The sequence below is a fragment of the Tympanuchus pallidicinctus genome, unplaced genomic scaffold (assembly GCF_026119805.1).
Source record: "Tympanuchus pallidicinctus isolate F22 unplaced genomic scaffold, pur_lepc_1.0 scaffold20, whole genome shotgun sequence".
Lineage (NCBI taxonomy): Eukaryota > Metazoa > Chordata > Aves > Galliformes > Phasianidae > Tympanuchus > Tympanuchus pallidicinctus.
In genome coordinates, this window is record NW_026294722.1 from 208,706 (window position 1) to 227,968 (window position 19,263).

At 41.0% G+C, this 19,263-nt stretch overlaps 1 long non-coding RNA gene across 1 annotated transcript in view; it reads right to left on the minus strand.

The window, feature by feature from the left end:
* Positions 1-1,481: 1,481 nt before the first annotated feature.
* LOC128080994 (uncharacterized) overlaps positions 1,482-19,263 on the minus strand; it is a 129,294-nt gene continuing 111,512 nt past the window's right edge. Inside the window, exons 3-4 of the long non-coding RNA XR_008206939.1 lie at positions 8,305-8,464; positions 1,482-2,831 (exon numbers count right to left, since the gene is read on the minus strand). This is a non-coding gene — a long non-coding RNA (uncharacterized LOC128080994). The remainder of the gene's footprint in view (positions 2,832-8,304; positions 8,465-19,263) is intronic.

A 19,263-nucleotide genomic window follows, 5' to 3' on the forward strand; every position in this document is an offset into this window, starting at 1 on the left:
AATAAGGGTAGAAATTCAACACTGGATAAATGGGTTAATAGTTGCTGAAGCTAATTGATTTGCACTTACAATAGGACACACCTTCTGACTGATTGTCACAGTTCTACAGAGCAGAGCCAAATTTAACCCTCATTTGCTTTAAAACCTTCACAAATCTGGTGTGTTCTAATGATATTTTCTAGCCAATTACAGTCAGCATCACTTTTTTGCCTTGTCCTATCTGCTCATGCCTCTGGAACTCACACATTACGTAGCTATTACAGTATTTCCTCAGAGTTCAGGGTACTTAAACAGACGTTTAATTTGGGTCTCAGAATTTCATCCATTTTGCAGAATAACAAATCCTCCACAAACTCACACATTCCCTCTAAAGCACCTATAGGGGTGCTGGCTTTGTCATCAGACCTTGTTTTAATTGTCTTGAACATCACCCCAGACAAAGAACTGCATTTTTGACAGAGAAGCAACGAAAGTTTATGGTCCCCATCGCCACATAAAACAAGCGCAGCAGTTGTTTTGTTTTCTATAAATACCTCGTGTTTGCTAGCGTATTGCAACAGCATTTCATTAAGCCTGTGGTAGGTAGCTCATTGATGTTGTCTAAAAATTGCAGCAACAGGAATCACAGTCTCCTTCAAAGAATGCAAAAATCCCTCTCAGACCTCAGCCCTGGGCTGCTCTCCTCCCACAGCCCACCTGCAATCTGGGCCCGCAGAGCTGCGCGAGCCCGAGTTGTTTTTGTGTAGATGAGAAGCGTTGGATTTAGAAATGAATGTCACAGTGACACTACAGCAAAATGTCTCTGTGCAACATGATGAAACAATTACTTGGCTGGAGTAATTCAGGAAGGGAATCAGAAGGACAAGAGAAAGTGCCTGGAGCCTGTTGGAGAAGCAGGAGGAGAGCAGTGGTGGCCAGCAGCAGGAACATTGTTCTGCTCATTCCTCAGCCTCTGCATCCGACAGCGAGTCGGGGGTGGTGCTTCTGGCTGTGATGTGCCACCTTCCATGAACATAGGTGTCTTACTGAGTCTGTCTCTGCTGTTCTCTGAAGATGAGAGTACAGAAAGCAAGCGCAGAATGCCGTTCTCCAAGATACGTGTGTCTGACGTTTAAATGTACAGGGAGCACAACAAAAAAGTGGGATTAACTTGGCACAATGAGATGAATAAATTAACAAAAAAAGCTGTAATTATCAAGGAGTTTGGTTTCTAAAGGAAAACAGGGTGGACTGCAGCCACTGCGCTTCACTTCCACACGAAGCCCAGCTCCTCACATTGCTCTGTAGTGATGTGCTCCTGATGACAATTCCTGGTGGCAGAAAATATTCCCATCCTTTGAGTTAAGAATTAGTGCTGACCACTGGGATGGATCCCCAGACCTGAGGGACTGGGGGAGGACGCACAAGGCCTTCAGATATGACTTCAGCCATTGGGTTCACAGGATCCTCACACACTTCGAAAGCAACTTTTATAGCTGCAGAGTTAATGAATGCAGAACACTGTCAGAAATTAAGCATCAAGGAACAAATGAGCTTTAGCAAAAGCTCAAGAATAGGAAGGCAGTTTCTGGTCCTGACTCTTTCACCAGTTTATCATATTTCTTTAGATTGCTAGTTAGCTCCCAGCTGCAATAGAAGCTGTACACACATATGTGCATCTCTAGTTATAAGTGCAGTTGCCATAGCTGTATTTGCCTATTATATTTTTTAGATCTTACACGTGTGCTTTGTTGTATACAAGTAGCTGTAGTTTTCAGTGGAACAATTATCACTCGCATGAATAATGATAAATTCACAGATCCATATTCACATGAATCTGTGCATGGATCTGTATATACATCGATCTGAGATCAGTGTTTCTGGGATGTTTTTAATGCATTTTACAGCACAAGCCTAGCAAATTTTGAGTATTTTCATGATGTATATTCCATTTCTCCAGAGCTCCCCAGTCACGTGGGCTGACTCAGCTGTCCATTCCCAAACAAAAGGCAGTGATAGAGGCGTCCGCATTTCTCACTTCCCAGGAATACAAAAAAGCAAATCCAAGTAGGGAGGTACCGGCTCTTTCAGCCATTGGGCCCCAACACAACAAAGCACTTGGGTGCAAATTCTGCCTGAGTAGAAACGAAGCAATGCAGAGCACAAGCTTTCAAATTTTGGATATGCCAAGTACTCTCCTGAAATACAACTTCCAGAGTTCCAGACATAGCCACCTAGCCTCTGGATTATGGCTGTGATGCAGCTGTGTCACAGGTGTTAAGTCCTGGGAAAGAAAGCATGGCAGAAAACCTGGATGTTCAAAAGATGGTGATGTGATGCACTCAAACAGGCCAAAAGAAATCCTAATCTCCTTCCAGTGTACAGAAGGCCCATTTGCTATGTGTCCTGGACAGGACTGGCAAGCCACTGCTACAGCAAATGGTGTTAGCACCTGGCTGGTGATCAAAGGGTTCTTGAGCAACATCCCACTCCACATCAGTAGGAGCTGCTGCCAAGAACCATGGACATCTCTGGGCTGGGAAGGCAACTGATAAAGCACATGCTGCGAAAAGCAATGGTGCAAGCATTGGGCAAGCTGAGCTCCACTAATGGCTACTGGAAAATGTTACTTTTATTTTAGTTCTGCAGTTGCATAAGGCAGATTCACTACAGACTCACACAGTGTTTGCACAGGGTGTTTTGTCGTTGGTATTGTTGTTTTTTTTAACGGCATTTATTTAGATGAGCAGACACTCTCACTTCACAGGAGAAAGCCAGTACTCCTTGGTACTTTTCTTCCTCTGTCAGTAACAAATATGGGTCAACTCCAGAATTATCTCCTGTGCACTTAGCTGTAAAAGAAAAGGCACTCAGAGTGGCAATGATGCAGTCAGATCTGTTGTAATACAATCCTATGTCTGGTTGGTGGGGATACAGTTCACAAGGTTGGCAAATTGGGAGAAAAAAAAAAAGAGTACAGGGCAAATTTCCATGGAGCAAAGATGTTTTAAAAGAAGGAAGTGATACCAACAGTACATGGTTCTAGGAAGGCTATTGCAAGTCATGGCAGTGATGGGAACTGTTTCCGACAGACAGGATAGGGGCACTGAACTGTTTTCCTACTGACCTCATGGCCAGATGAAGTGAAAATCCTACTCTAGTTTTTTTTGCCAAGTTGTTTAAGGTAAAACCTTGGCAAATGGCTCCTGCTTTTGCATTAATTCACTAGCAGGTGCTCTTCTGCATGATCCCTGCAAGAGCTTTATTACCAGAGTACACTAACTATTAAACAGCCATAAGCTTAATCCGGTATTTACTGTAGGACTGTGCCTTTTTATTGCACGCAGGGAGGGAACTCCCTTCTCAGCCCTCCAGGTGGTCCCTTCAGGGCAGGGTTGAGGCACATCGGTGAGAAGAGGTGGGGTTGGGTGGAAGAGGCTTTCTTTGCTGCCCTACCTGTTCTGGGCATAAATTGAAATGATCAGATTTTAATCCTGCCAATTAGGCTTTCTTTACTGGCATTGGAGTCAGTTTACTATACAAGTGAAACTATGTTTCTCTTAAAAAAACAAAAAAGAGGTAAAATTCTGCTGTAAAATTCTGCAAGAAAGAGCAGGGCAGCACTCTTCAGCTCTGTGTAGCTCAGGCAAAATCTCTCCTGGCACATTTGTGTACCCTCTGCCAGTTGTGACTGTTAAGGAGCTCACAGAGCAGGGCTGGAGGATGTAGTCTGCACTCCTCCACAGCACCCCCTTCTCTGCCATAATTCTACTTCAGCATTTAGTGCAAGATTAGATGTGCAAAAAAAATAGCATATGCTCTACCTGTCAACAAAGCTCCATCTACCCGGGAGAGAAAAACACAATGCCTGTTACAAGACTGCAAAACTGCTAATCTAAGAAGTACCTGTGCTCTCAAGGCAGTATCTTGTATATCTCCTGATCAGCAGATGCCTATAATGAAGAGGGCCTGTTGGTTCTATTGCTTCCTGGCTTCTGGAGACCTAAGGCAGACATTGCTCTGTTCCTTGCATGCTGCTCCCATTTTTAGGGTTATCATTACTACAAAGTCCAGAAATTATAGGATTGGTTTTCATCCTCAGTGATCTTTCCAGCAAGTACTTCTGCCTATGAAAATACAGCAGGCAGAACCTGGTTTCATCACTATCTGTATTAAAGAAGAAGGTGGGTGCCATCTCCCAGCAGTCCCATACTCCTTTCTTAAGGACCTTTCTCACCACTTTGGCATACGGGCTTTGATGATCTACACCAAATGTTTCAGACCTTTGCATCCCTCACTTGCTCCAGAACAGGCTTTATGCTGAGAATGGTTTCTCATTGGCACTTGGGTAGGAAGTGAAGAGCACAAATGGGAAAATTATCCATGTCAGAAACATTTAATATTGCATAAAGCTGGCCCGTGAGGAATGCTGCCTTTTACTCTTTGATGTCCTGGGAACTCTGACTCAACCTCCTGCATCCACAGCTTATAAACCTCCACAGTGTATTACCAAATGACTTCGGCACAAATTTAGGACAGAAAAGCCCACTTAATATAACCTTCTTTATAAATGTGGTTCTACGTTCTTCCCTCCTGTAGCTGCTACTGCGTAGTAGGAGGCAATGCAACACCACTGTAGAGGGGAGGAGGGAGGTAAACGTGACCACCTAATAGGCATTTCACAGCACTCACTCTCTGAGCTAATTTGTGCTCTCCTGCAGCCTCCCTGCAGGGATTAAACATTAGCCAAGAACCACAGGAAGGCTCTGATCAGACTACACAGCCTAACAAGCTGATGGGCTTCGGTGTGGTACAGCAAACTGCACTGATTCTGTGCTTGGTATTCCAGATAGCTGCATTTCAGCCACTGCTACAAAGACTCTGCACCATATAAGTAGGTAGGAATGATAACCAAGTGAGTCTGGAGCAAGGAAATTAAAGTCTCGTCTCTGGCATCGATGAAAACTTGTTTCTCGGACAAGATGCTTCACCTTTGAATACTTCAGTTCTGCTGTCTGCAGAAAGGTATTTCCAGGGTATGGGGGACCACAGGAGGGTGTCTCAGGTATCAGTTGTTTAAAAAGTGTGAAATACGAGATGAGACATTCACAAAACCATACATTAATTACTTAAAGTCCGTATCAAATGCTAAAAATAAAAACAAATTCAGCAGGGAAAGCTCTGTTATTTTGTAGCGCATTCTCTTTAGATCAGTCTTCTGGTGGCAATGACTAGAAGCACAGCTGTCCCTCACTCTGAACACTTTCCAGGCAGAAGCACGGCCACACAGAGTTTAGCTTATTATGTATGTAAAACAGGCAGGTGCTATTAGAAAGTCATTTTTCTGACCCAGTGAGTACAGAAGGTTTTTCCTCACGATGAAGTCCTCTTCAAGGGCTGTGTTTTTATCATGCCTCACACCTTTCAAGGTATTTGAAATGACCCTTGTCTTTGACAGTATATATTCCTGATATTGCTGGCTATCGCTGCAGTTTTTTTGAGCACGTGAAAACATGCTGTTCAGGGACAACATGTCTTGATAATAAACCATCCATGTAATTAGGCTTGACTCACCAATCAACTCAGAAAAGGATAGAATGGAACTCATGAAAGCACCTTTAAAGGATGATGGAAATGTTTAAAGAGAAAACAGATTAGAAATTTTGTACTGTTAAGTATTTTGCAGGGTAGAAAATTAATTAGCAGTGACAAGAACACACAATTCTGGACTGCCCATGTGTGGCCCATTCCATCCTGCTTTGCTCACAGCGACTGAGCTGTGCAGGAGTCGGCGCGGTGGGACTGAGTTCAGTGCCTGACTCATGTGAGGAAGCACCATGGAGGGAAATTTCCTCTTGAGCTGAGGCCAGGCGACCAATGGCAAAATCTGGTGACGTAAAATTTGTATGCAAAAAAAAAAAAAAAAAAATCCCACATTTTTGTGTATTATTATTTCTAAATCTTCACTTTTTCCTCTAGGAATTTAATTATTTGAGATGAGATGCTAAAAATGTGCCTCCAATAAGCTATATAAATCAAAAGTCTGCATACATCCCAGACTGATGATCTGAGAAACCTGGAACCTTTCTGCACGTACCATGAAGGGAACACACATTTCCAAGATCTTTGTGAAACAGAAATAACACAGCAGGCCCGCTGTGCCCAAGGCCCAAGCACACACAAAGTTACCACAGCCAAATCCAGCTCTGCCCAAGTCTGGGCAAAAGGTCACTAAGAATTAGGAAGCAAACTACTGAGTTACCAGCAGTGCAGTGGCAGAATCAACTCCCACGGATTGGCTAAGTCAGTGGGATAGCACCCCTGGCTATTGGCAGCTTTCTTCTCATAATTAATGTTTATTAAGGTGGTCATCTCCAAACTAAACAAATGCAAAGTTCGATTACTAATATAAAATATATCTACAAGATTTATATAAGAGTATTGCAAAATATTAAATAATAAAAGCTGGTACTGAACAACAACAGGAAAACTCCTAACTCTGCAACACGCTTCTTCTCAAACAGACAAAGCCTGGCTATTTTCAGGAAATTACATCCTGAGTGGTGACAGTATTTGCTCTGTGCACTTGATGTGGGAGATAGGGGATATGGCTGGCACACACTGCCTAAATCTGACAGTAAGGCCAAAGCTGGCACTTAACTACATGAATCACCAACTTCTGAAATTTAAAAGCTTGCATATGCAAATCACTCATTAAAAGCATTAGCATAGTCAGTTACCCAAACTGTAATCTTAATCGTATCTCCAAGTTAGGCATGCAATCACACACCCATTTTTCAGATTTGCATTTGTGAGTGTGGTTTCCTGAGAGCTGCATCCACAAAGCAGTCTAATAACCATTTTTTCCTTATATAGTTCCGGGAAAGAAAAAGAAGAGTAAAAGAATACTGAATGTCTTCCTCCCCTGAAAAATAATGGGGAAGTTTACAAAATCAGGAACCGATGTGGACAGACCAAATGGGCCAGATGGTGAGTTATGTGCACTCTCATTTAATCCAGTGCCCATCTTTGTGACTCCTTTCACCCAAGCAGTGTGGCATTTCCCTCTATTTGCAAATATTCAGACACAGGAAAAGACTATGTGCCAGATTTTGGCTTTATTTACATTGAATTACCTGAGATTAGAATCTGAAACTAGAAACTTTCTTTATACAGTTACAAATAGCTATATTATGCCATTTTAAGGGGTTAAGAAAAGGAGGAAATCGTAACCACAGAAGTTATAAAGGCAACTTATCCCTAGCCAAATAGTTTTGTTTCTAACGCAGGGCTTTAATTATAACATGTCATATAATGATGACATAGTGCTATAATAGGCAAATATAATGCATTAATCTGATATTATATTTTGGCTTTAACAATAGGTGCAGTGAACCAGCCTTAGTGGATAACTCATTCAGAACCTATCTGCACACTCCACCTAGATACTTATCTGCCTCTTTAATTAAGTGGAGGGAAACTTCTTGAGGCCATACCCATAAAGCCAGTCTCTGATGATAGCAGAGTTACTGGAAGCCTTTGGTAATCTCTTACTCCCACGTATTGTGGTTAGCTTCCAACTTTGGCTCTTTCCTTCTTGTTTTGGAACTACCTATTTATCCCCTAGTGTAAATCCCCTGGTGTTTTTGTACCATAGTGGTAGAAAAGACCCTCAGTGGGTTTGTTTGAGCATGTCAGCATACCGCCATTGGTCTCACCAGGACTGCACCAACCGTCCTAATTGTAGTGGTGAAGAAAAAAGAGTTTTGGCAGGTTTTTCTCCTACTAGTGTATTTCTTGAAACAGTAACACCAGGCTCCATCAGTGAACACAGTACAGACAGTGTCACCTTTCCAAAGAGCAAGTTTCCCAGCCTGTCCTCAGCACATGCTCATGGCAATGGAAGAGCCCTATAGCAAGTGTCTTCAGTGGAAACCAGTTTGGGTCTCCTGTTTCCACGGATCTCATGTAACTTTGTGCATGTTGGAAAACACCCTCTTTGCTTCCTAAAGCATAAAGTGCTTGTAGGACTCACATGCTAAGCCAGAAATCAAATTTTAACCTATTAGTTTGGAGAAAGTGGCTCTCTGAGATGCAGTGTTTGCTTTCTGCTAGGAGTTTTTGAGTGATCTTGTTCTGAGGCAGCAATATACAGAAATCATAAAGATCCAAACTGTGGGCCATGTAAGACAATTTTCTGACATAACAGTAGTGTAACAAGTCCTATAGTCCTCATATCAGAACAAATACAGCTGCCATGAGGCTCCGATATTTCCGTACTAGCTAAGCAAGCCATACAGGATGAACACAACTAAAATGGCTTACCACCTCCTTTTCCTTTTTCTTTTCTTCTGCTGTGCACTTCCTTACTCTCCTCCGACCTTCTCCAGTATGAGAAGCTCTGCTAATGACCTCTGAGCAGATCATGTTGAGCTCCTTAATCTTACGGTGGCGCCTAGATAATATGGTGATGGGTACTGAAATGCTGAAAAACAGACAGACAGATAGTTAGATAAGATTAGATACGTAAGTAATTTACTCAGTCATCATACAGAGCAGCTGACATAAGTTCATTTGTAAAGGCAACTGCTAAAACTGCTTTAGAAGTCCGTACAATTTAATTCTGTTGAAAGACAGACCTTTGATCTGAATTGTTTTGGTGGCATATACATTATTTGAATGGAACCTCACCTGACCAGGTAATATCAGACTGGTCATTCCTGGCATACTATTGTCATAGGAGAACAGTGTACATGCAAATCCATACCTACTGATAGCTCAAGGGCAGATGGATAACTGAGCATCATGGAACAGGTATAGACTAAAATCATGATCACCACCTTGTGCTGATATGCAGAATGAATCACAGCTAATAAAAGGCTCAAACAACCTTTATACGACAAAATGTAACCCCAACAACACTTTTAAATTAAGCATGCCCATAAAATAAAAGGAGATAAATTAATAAATGTTATTGCTTCTCATTTTCATTAATATTTATTAACTTGCACTGGTGGAAGATGGAGAAGGAGGAGAAATAAAACACCTGTCAGATTCTCTACCACTTATAAGCAGTTCTATATTCCAGCTCTTAGGTACCAGCTAAACATTTTGATGCTAGTGTTACATTCCTTGCAGGGCAAATTATTTGCATTCACGTGTTTTTTGTTTTAATTAAACATTAAAAAACTTAAGGACACTTCCTGGGGCAGGCTATTTTTGAAGTGGGTTATTTGTTTTAACTCCAAATCTGAAGGCATGCTTGTATTCCTGAATAGGGAAGGAGTAAGATGGTTAACATAGAAGCACAGGCCCATTATCCCATGTTTCCCTGCATGGCACTGACCCCAGACACTTTGCAGACACTTTGCACCACTAAGTCCCACTAAAGTCGAAACAGCCAAGTGCATGGATGAACCATAGATAAATGGCAGCATGACTAATTCATGATGGATGAAGCTCTCAGAATATTCTGTGGTTTAATTAGAATAGGAATTCAAAAAGTACAAACGCTAATCCAAACCTATAATGATGGAAGTCACCCTCTAGAGCAGTTCACTCATTCTGTTTTTAATATAGCCTGACTGCAGTTGGGCTTGAACTGCTGTCCAAACAGCAGCTGTCACAAGTAGATTCCCTCTTTGATTTCCTCTTTTGTTCTCACTCAAAATCAGTAATTGCAGATATGCAGACAAATCAAATGACTGAATAGCAGTCTTCAGACAGTGCTTGCCACACTGTCTTTGTCCTTCTGTGACTTTTTACTTCTGCACATCCTTGGCTCAAGGATTGGATTAATTTTACCTAACTATTAAAATCTCTGTTTCCTCAATGTTTGGAAAGCTCAATCTCTTTTTGAAGGTGTACGTCTCTTGCCAGGGACTACTGTGAAGGAACTCCAGTCCTCATTTGAGCATCGCATTTATTTGCCTGTACTTTGGAAGGATCAAGGTCCAGCTGTGTTGTGAAATGTCTGATGTTGCACTATCTCCCTGAGCAGCACCCTGCTCTCATGGGTAGTCCATTCAAGGTTATTTCAAGTCAGCTTCACTGCACATTGGTGTGTCACAGTGGGTTGAAATGCAGGAGAACTGATTTTCTAGACTCTCCACTGTCTCACATTCACATAGTCAAAACTTGCAGCAAGTCCACAGGGTGTGTAAGATCCTAGCTGGCACATTTGGAAGTGTCAGGCTCCCCGTCTGCATGATTTAAAAGCAATGGAGGACTAGGCCAGTGGCAACAACAATTATAAGCCAAATGTCTGCATAAGCAAATATTGGACTTGCTATGCGTATATTTGACATCTGCAATGAGTTGTACAGCCCGTGCTTAAATGGAGGAGGTGCACATTTCCTTTGCACACCACATGAGAACTGTGTGCAAACTAAGCACAAAAGCATCTCATTAGTTGAGGCAACTATTTAAAAACAGGTATCTAAAAGATCTCAAAGTACTACACAGTAAAGCATTAAAAAACATCGTTCAATTGCCAATTGCTGAGCAGAAAGCAATTTTTTTGTTTGTTTTTTTAAAAATTAAATCAGATCTCATGCACACGTCACTTTAGGTTGTGGAACATGTTTTTATACACCTATTTTTTAAGAAACATTGGACATACATATTTCTAGCTTTCAGCTGGAATCTTTATCAGGAAATCTGTAACTTAGCATTCCAGACCAAGAGTCACAAAAAGCAAAACTGCATAGAGTGGTACAGTATGCTGTTAGTTGCACTGAAAACATTAAAAAATAATTAAAAAAAAAAAAAAAAAAAAAAAAAAAACAAACAAACAAAAAAACCAAGCTCCAATAAAAAGCTCAATTCAGGAAAAGTAAAATAAATGTACTTTTGTGAACTTGAAGGGTTTAATTCTGTGCTTATAATGATAGCAATAGTTCTTCTGACAACATAATCCTCTTTCAAAACTTTGAATGAATAACTGCAGCTACTGAATAATAGCACCTTGAAACAAAATCTTAATTGCAAAACAAAAGAATAGTAAAGAAAAGCGGTTCTGATTTTTTTCCCCCAAAGCTTAAAAAAGTTTAGGTCAGATTTTTGGGTGAAGGTTGTGTTGATGCTTTTCCCCCTTTTATCTCAACCAGCTTACTCAGACCTAATCTTCAACATCTCAACCACATGATTAACACACAAAATAATTTCGGAGCAAGCCAGATCCAAGCAGGAAGCTGCAAGTACTATCATGTCTTCATGAGATTAGCCAGCAAAATAACTGTGGTTTCTTCAGGTTTCTTTTTTTATTTTTAATTATTATGATTATTTATTTTAAAAATTCTCTATGTTTTCCTTGAAAGGGACTTTTTTTTTTTTTTTTTTTTTTTTTTTAACTATTCTTCCTTGCTGGAAACTTTTACATTTCCAGCTTCATCCTTGGAGGAAATGCTTTTTCTCCTACACAATCCCCACAGGACGTGGGCAGGCCTGGACCCTTACAACAAGTAGCCAAGAATATCTCTCACTCTGCTCGTGTCTGTCAGTCAAAACCGCTGTTCAGAGAGCACCACAAGAAATAGTTGTGACTGCATCATGCTTGGGGACTCGTCCTACTGCTGTGTATGAGGCTGGTTCAGAACATTTCACTTGATAGAGCTGTCCTGAGAAAATGAAGGCTCCTTTACTTTCAGGATCCCAATGGGTTCTAGGTGGGAACTATGCACTAACCTGCTCAGATCACAGCAGCTCAGGGCATGTCCAGGCATAAAGTCATTGGTACTGGAAGAAATGTTATCCCGAGCAGAGAAGAACTTACTAAATTGGAGGTGCTTAAGTCCTCTTTTGCACCTGGCCCTAACTTGCAGGGGAGGAAGAGCCAAATGCTCAAAGGCAGCTTTCCATTTTATGGCTTTAAATTATGCAAAACAATATGGACTTGACAATTTTGCACCTGCATTTGTATTGGAGATGAAGGAGAGCCTTGACTGGGCAGAGACAGGCTCTAATCCTCTGCTCCTTCTCTGCTCTGTGAATTCAGAAGGGAAGACAGGACTAATGCCAGCATAAATCACAGTCCCCGTGTGTGCAATACATGCCTATGCTAAGCTGCGTGGTTGGTACAACTGGGTGCTTGTTGGGCAATGGCATGGAGAAGGCTGGGTTCCTTGGAACGTTTTCTGTTCATTGTAATGTTCCTTTGCAGCATTTCATAAGCCATCACAAAGACAACAACAAAAAGGGGGAAGAGAATTTTAAAATGAATTGTGTGTATCCTCCCTCACTACCCCAATAGCCTTGGCAAGCTCAGAGGAGCCAGGCAGAGCTGGTCTCTGCTGGATGTTAGTCTTTGCAAAATTGTATGATAATCTGGAGGAGTTTGCATGATCAAATAGTGAAAGACAAGGAATGAAGTTGGGATACTTAGACTTCATTACTGGTTCCACCACTGAGATCCTGTTTGTTTCAGGATGACATACATAAACTCTTCTTGTTCCATTGGCATGAACCTTGCTTTATGTGTTTGTTCTTTCTGTTATTTTTAGGACTATCACAGGTTCAAATCAAAAGAATAGCAAAATGTCCCGATTTACCTGCAAAACAAATTATAAATCTAATTTCTAAGACCTCGCTGCTCTGATTCAGAGTCTATTAAAGACAGTGCAAAGATATCTACTTACTCCAATATACTTCAGATTACAATGTTACCTCTTGATCAGGTGGAAAAGAAAAGGAAGGACCATAGAACTCAAGGAAGGGATAACCATGATATATATCAGTGTAAAGTAAAAACACCTCAAGGGATGCTGGAAGCAAGACTTCTGTCTTGGCTAGAATATCCAAGTTTAGGGACCATTACATTACTACAGCTTCTTTTTGGCTCATCATGGAAAGAAAACACCTTCCTGTCTTAACTTCTTAATACGAGCTCTATCTTTCTAATTTGCAGTACAGTTCTCACTTGAAAGAGCAACTCAGTTCTGCATTCATGGCAAAAATCCCAATGATTTTACTGTGAGCGCAGAACAGCTCATGTCTTCTCAGTCTCTGCTGTTGTTTTCATGTCCTTCTATCCTGCAATGCCTGCAGATCCTCTCCACTCTTGCCCTCATTCCCAGTCTCTTTCTATGACACAAGTAACAGTTGTTAACTCCATCTGAAAATCTCTTATTCTGTGGCAACTAAGACAGAAAAAGAGGAAATTAAGTTAGTCTTCTGCACCCATTCAAAACATCTCCTGCTTGTAATGAGAAGGTGTTTTCCCCTTGCTTTTCATCATGCGCCCTGCAGTCAAGTTTAGATGTCCTCAGGTGGGATAGCAGGGCAGTTAGACGATCCCAGCTGCCGTTCTTGCAGAAGTATCCTTTAAATAGCACACGATGATTCCAAAGCACAAATTAAAACAATGAAGAAAACAATGAACTAAAAATGTACATCTTTTCAGAAATGAAATCCCATGATTTCACTGCACAGCATTATTATTTCAGTACTGCAGTGTTTTCAAAGCACAACTGGTGTTGTCATCCTTCTTTAAGAGCCTATTTCTCTGGGACTGACTGGTACCCAAAAATGCTTGGTCCGCCTTTGAAAAATACTCTTTCAAATTTACAAAGTTGTTTCAAACAAGTGGAGGTTATATATATTAGCACTTTGAAAGTTTATACAAGAGCAGATTTTGCCTAGGTTCAAAATTTTGTAAAAGTTTTTATCAAAATGAAAACCATAAACCATGAATGAACTTGATCCACAGGTAATCAGATGACCTCAAGTCTTCCTGCTCTCAAGGTGCAAAAATGATTGATTATATAAGGAGATGCTTTGAGTTGTGATCAGAGATGGCTCTTCTAAAAACATACTACATTTGATCCACTAGCAGTACTGACAAAAAAGATCTTTTGGTTCATAAGGAAATGGTTTGATTGAAATATTTAATTCTGTTTGTAGGGCTTCCAAAAATATAATTAAGCACCAAACTAAAATGGGAACTTTGAATCGTAACGCCAAGACACGACAGTTCTTAGAAAATGCTAAAATGGCATAATTTGATTTGTTTGGGATTTGTAGGTGATATAACCAAAACAGTCAGTTGAAATTGGCTGTAGTTCTCAAAGCATTTTAGCATTTTGGCTAAGATTTTTAATAGAAGGATATTATTGTGATGTAATAACATGCTGTCAGAGTCAAGATTTGAGTGTTACCAAATACAAATCTATAAGGTGGTTTGCTGGATTATTTTATCAAGGACACTTATGGAGCTCTCAGCTAAAAGCCAGAGTGGATTCAGTGAAGAACAGGCCAGGGTTAGCTTTTAGTACTTTATGAGCCATGGCAACACTACATCTTAACAAATCATACAGGAAAATACCATGTTCATAACACCATAGAAATAAGGTACAATAATTCATGCGACAGTTCTTCTCCTTCAACATTTTCTCTAGGCCGCTGTCTTCCTCCAAATGAATCCACGCCAGGTAATTGATTGCTTAACCACATAACATTAAACATCATATTTAATGCAGTTGCAGTTCATACTTTAAATTTAAACATAACATCAAACCAACAGTTTTTGGCAAATGAAAGGCAGAAGTGAAGTGTCAAGAATCCATCGAGACTCCAATCTCATTTAAATGGTGTTGTTCTCAAAGCTGGCAGCAAGGAGTTCATATTTTAAAAATGTTTCTAGTAGAAGCTGATGTTTATGATTGCTCTCAGCTTTGGCAAGAAAAACACTCTTCTAAATATTTACATTTCACATTCTTTGGGACAGTTGAAAAATGTTGGCTTGCAGTTCTGCACTCTGCAGAGAGCCTGTGAGGAATGCTCGAGCAGAACGTTAGTAGCCATGCACTCATGTACTTTTGTACTTTTCTTGATCTTTGATTTACTGTGTGGTAGTTTTTTATTCTAGTTGTGTTCGTAATGCTGTCTGACCCAACTGTAGTTTCAGTCAAACAGTGTGAGCTTAGGTTTATTTTTTTAGCTAATAAAAATAAAGTCAATTCATTTATTAACAGTATGTACTAATGTTACTGTCAGCATTTGGAAACTTTCCCATTTGAATGCATTCACTACACACTGTTGCAAATCTCCACAGCCTCGTCAGAAAACAGCCATTTTTCAAGAGGTGCAGTGTGTGAAGAAGAGGCTGTCTGTCTGTTCAAACCATCAGCTTGTGTTTTGCCTACAGCTGCGACTGCAATGTACAGATGTCACCAACAAAAGTAATAACATAATGTAGAACCCTGCTCAGTCACTCTGGTTTCTTGCCTTGAGCGCCTTTCTCCTTGCAGCAGGACACCCGTGTCCCACACACAGCACTGCTGGGCTCTCACAAGCCATGTCATTGCAGCCAGCCAGACCGCCTCCATCTACCTACCCTGGCACACGTTTCTCAACTTGCCACAGCCTAACAGCATCAGGAAGAAAAAACATCAGTGCTGGCTTTATTCCTCACCAAGAGCGCTGTTTTCAAAGCAGTACTTTGAAAGTACAATTAAATCGTAGATGAGAGGTATATAAATACACTCAGTGTGCTCCCCATCGCACAGATCACATACAGATGCGTTTGAGTCTTACTGACATAGCTAAATGAATTGCTAAATTAGGACAGATGTGTGAGATATGTTGAAGTCCTAAGCACTGCCAACTGGAAATTGGTGGTACCAAGGAACAACAGGACTGTCAAATATGAGAACGCATCTTCATGTATGCAAATAATCTCACAGCAGTGTTGCAATCAGTGGGAGTCCCCAGGACTGACTGCTCCTGTCGGCAAGCTCACTCACAGTCTGGGGATCTGTAAAATCAGGCTTGGTGGTGTGTGCTGGATGCCTGTTTGCTCTCAGCGTTGTTCAGTTTACAAAGGTGTGTACAGTCTCTGTCAAGGTGTAACTGCAAGCACAACAGCACCAAGTCAGCTGCCTCAGGTCTGGGCCATTTGGCTGTTAGCTGAAGACATGAGGCTGATTATGTGGCTTGCTCTATGGTACTGGGATAAAGAATGAAATGTGCAGTGTGTGCTTTGCTGGTAGCTGTAGTAGAGAAATCAAGGCATGAGAATTTTGCAAGCAAATAAATGCATTATTTACAAACTGTATGTGTGAAGTCTTAGTTGCTGTTCTTAATTAGGCAGCAACATAGATTGTATGCGTATGAAGCCAGGAGAAGTTCCAGGTGCCCAATAGCAGTGGACTCATTTCAAGTCAAGAACCTCAAACCAAATAAAGTAAATAGAAGCTTGAAGTGCTCCATGATTAATTTCAAGGCAGATATTAAAAATGAAGTATCTGATATTGTAGAAGGCTTTGAAAATTATAGTCCAGTTGACAGGACAGTGACAGGATAAAGCTGAGGAATTCCTGTTCTCATAGACAAGTCCCCTCAGAACACCTTGTTATCAATAGCTAATCTGTATTCAAGATGTAGCAAATGTAGATCTCTATAGGAAACAACGAAGACATTGCAAATCATAACCTTAATGGAATCTGTGTATAGCCAGTGTCTTGAATAACTCTAGTAACTCTGTATAAAGAAATTAAGGGAGCAGCTCAGAGTGGGTGGAAAGCAGTAGTCAGCAGGCTGGATAGGAGGAAGGAAAAAATAACAAGGCATTCAGTTCCCAGGAAGGGCCAGCAGGTGTATTTACAGAGATCATACATCTCCCGGTCAATTAGATCTAAACCCAGAGGAACCAATGGTGAAACATCCATTGCGTCTGGCTGTGGTGAAAGACAATTACAAATGCATTTATACTGTACAACCTGATTCCTAGGGAATGAAAGTACAGAGAACTTCACATAATTGCCAAAAAAAGGATAGAACATGATGTATATTCAGGACTGGGACTAACATGGATATTCTTTGAGGTTTCAGGGAGGATAGCCTAAAACATCTTCCTGTAGTTTCAAAACTTAAGCTAGAAATGAAATAATGTTCATTTTTCTTTGTTTATTTCCTCACAATCTAGGGTTTTACTATGAGGCTTGTCTGGTGTTGGGATTAAAGCAAATTAACAAAGGTACAATGTTACAGTTCCACAGAGATCACAGGCTGAGTCAAAGAAGTGCGTGTGGGTAGCCCTGAGAACCGGTACCTCTCAGCTCCATGGGATTCTGCAGGTGGGAGTAATTTCTGCCAGACTGCAAAGAGGCAGTGGAGGAGCTGAGGCTGCCCAGTGCCAAGCTTTTGCAAAGGCGGTCCCTTTGGTAGGCACAAACAACTTTCTGTGAGGCACAGAGACTCCCATAGCTTCTTTAAGCTTTACAAGCAGTAGACCAAAGTCATACCACGATTTAGTGACAAAGCTGAAAAGAATCCAGACTGCTGGCTCCCTATCCTAAATGCCAAATGTAGTCCTGCCTTCTCCTCTATGATAAAAGCACAAAGGAAAATATTCTAAAAGCTTTCAAGAAGCAGCGTGGATTTTGCTGTTAAAAAGAGCAAATATTATCAAATGGTCAGAGAATTCCACAAAGCAGCACAACAGCTACTATTGCAAAACTCTGGGGGATCTCTTCTGTGGTACAGAGTTATTCAGCAACTCAGATTCATAGCAGTATTTCTTCGTCCTCTATGGTCATAAATTCTTTTGCCTGTTATGGCAAAATTCAGTACGCTCATCTCATTTGGCTTCAGTGTGATCCAGACCTTGCCTAAAATTTAACTTTTTTATTGTCTTTTCCAAAGCACATTTATTTATGCTGCATTTGTCAGGTTCACTTCTTTCTTCATTAGAAGTTAATCACAGTGCCCTTAGCACTGCTTTAATGTCATGAGAATCACACTCAGTAGGGTGCATCCTATGACTGCCTCAGAAATCTCTCCCTGTGGATATTTTGTCTATGTGAAATAGTCTGGTTCCAAGTATTCATCTTTGCCAAGAAGAACAATGTTACCAATTATTTCTACAGTGGAAAATAAATCAGAACAATAATTTGTTTTCTTGCAGTTGGTTGCACATATTCTTCATCAGGAGAAATTCAGCTTTGAGTTAGAAAACTTTCCTTCCAGCTTCCTAGCCTACTCTGTTTGTGCAGGATTCATGGTATGAATAAGTTATCTTACCTGGGAGGTAAGAACTGTTCCAAGTTCATACCTGCTCAAAACGTAATTCAGTCTTATGCAGGAGACTGGCATAAAGCCTATCTACAAAGGATCTCCAGCATTATTACATACAGCATGGAAGAGTTAATAGTGACCCAGTAAAGAAATCAAGAATTTGAAGGTATTTTTGCAGGGAGTAAAGATCTGTCATTAGTAAAACGAAGTGAGAGGAAATGACGGAAAGAGCATTTCCGATCACGCAATCAATGAAACATGGAACAAAACTCCAGGCACAGTGGCATCTGTGAATATTACCATGGGGAGAGGGCACTACAGATACTTCCTCAGATAAGAGCATATAAAAATTCAGTGCCTGAGCTCAGAAACCCAAGCGCTGACCTTAAAAATACAGTCGGTTCATATTCATGGATTGTGAGATGAGTAGCTCTAGGACTTGGCTCTCATACTCTGCAGTTCATCAGAATAGTTCAGGTGTGTAACTGCTGCAGAAGTACCGAAATCTGAGCAGACGTACTCGCAGGTTGGATGCTTACGCTGCTGCGCACACGGCCGTGGAAACCCGCGGCTCCTGTGCGTTTCCCTCCGCGCGGCGCAGGAGCGCAGAGGCGTTGTCCGAGGTGCTGAGCCCTCCCAGGTCACTGCGCAGCCAACGCTGCAGGTGCCCATCGCCGCTGGAAATCGTGTCACTGTCCCAACCATCAACAAAGTCTTGCTAATAAGATTTGCAGCTGGTATCCAATGAAATCTCGGATAGCAGTCAGAGTCCTAAGCGACTAGCAGTACCTGTTTTTCTACAAAATTAATACATGCAAATGCTAACTGTTCTAAATTCATGTAACTCACCTGGAAAGATCTGTGGTCTTTATTAAAACAGAGACTATAAATAGAAAAGGAAACGTATGTCCACATACCTAGTGTTCAATGAACCCCACAGTGTGGACAAGTTTTTGCAGGGCTGAGTATGCAATAAGATAGTTAGCAAACTGTCGTTGTAACCTTCCAATCATTGTAAGATATATTAAAATGCTTTCTAAGCATGTAGCACATTAATGACTATTGAAGCAACTGCAGCCCATAGGCTGGACCCTGAACACAAAGGAGATGAACACTGCTAAATTGCATGGTGGGGATATGAGACTGAGACACTCCAAGGAAGTAATTCTGTTCTTGGCCGGTGAAGGAGACTGGCAGAGAAGAACATAGCCAAGTTCCTCATTAATACAGAGGCAGTGAGTCTTGATATGTGTCCAGTGCCTACTCACACTA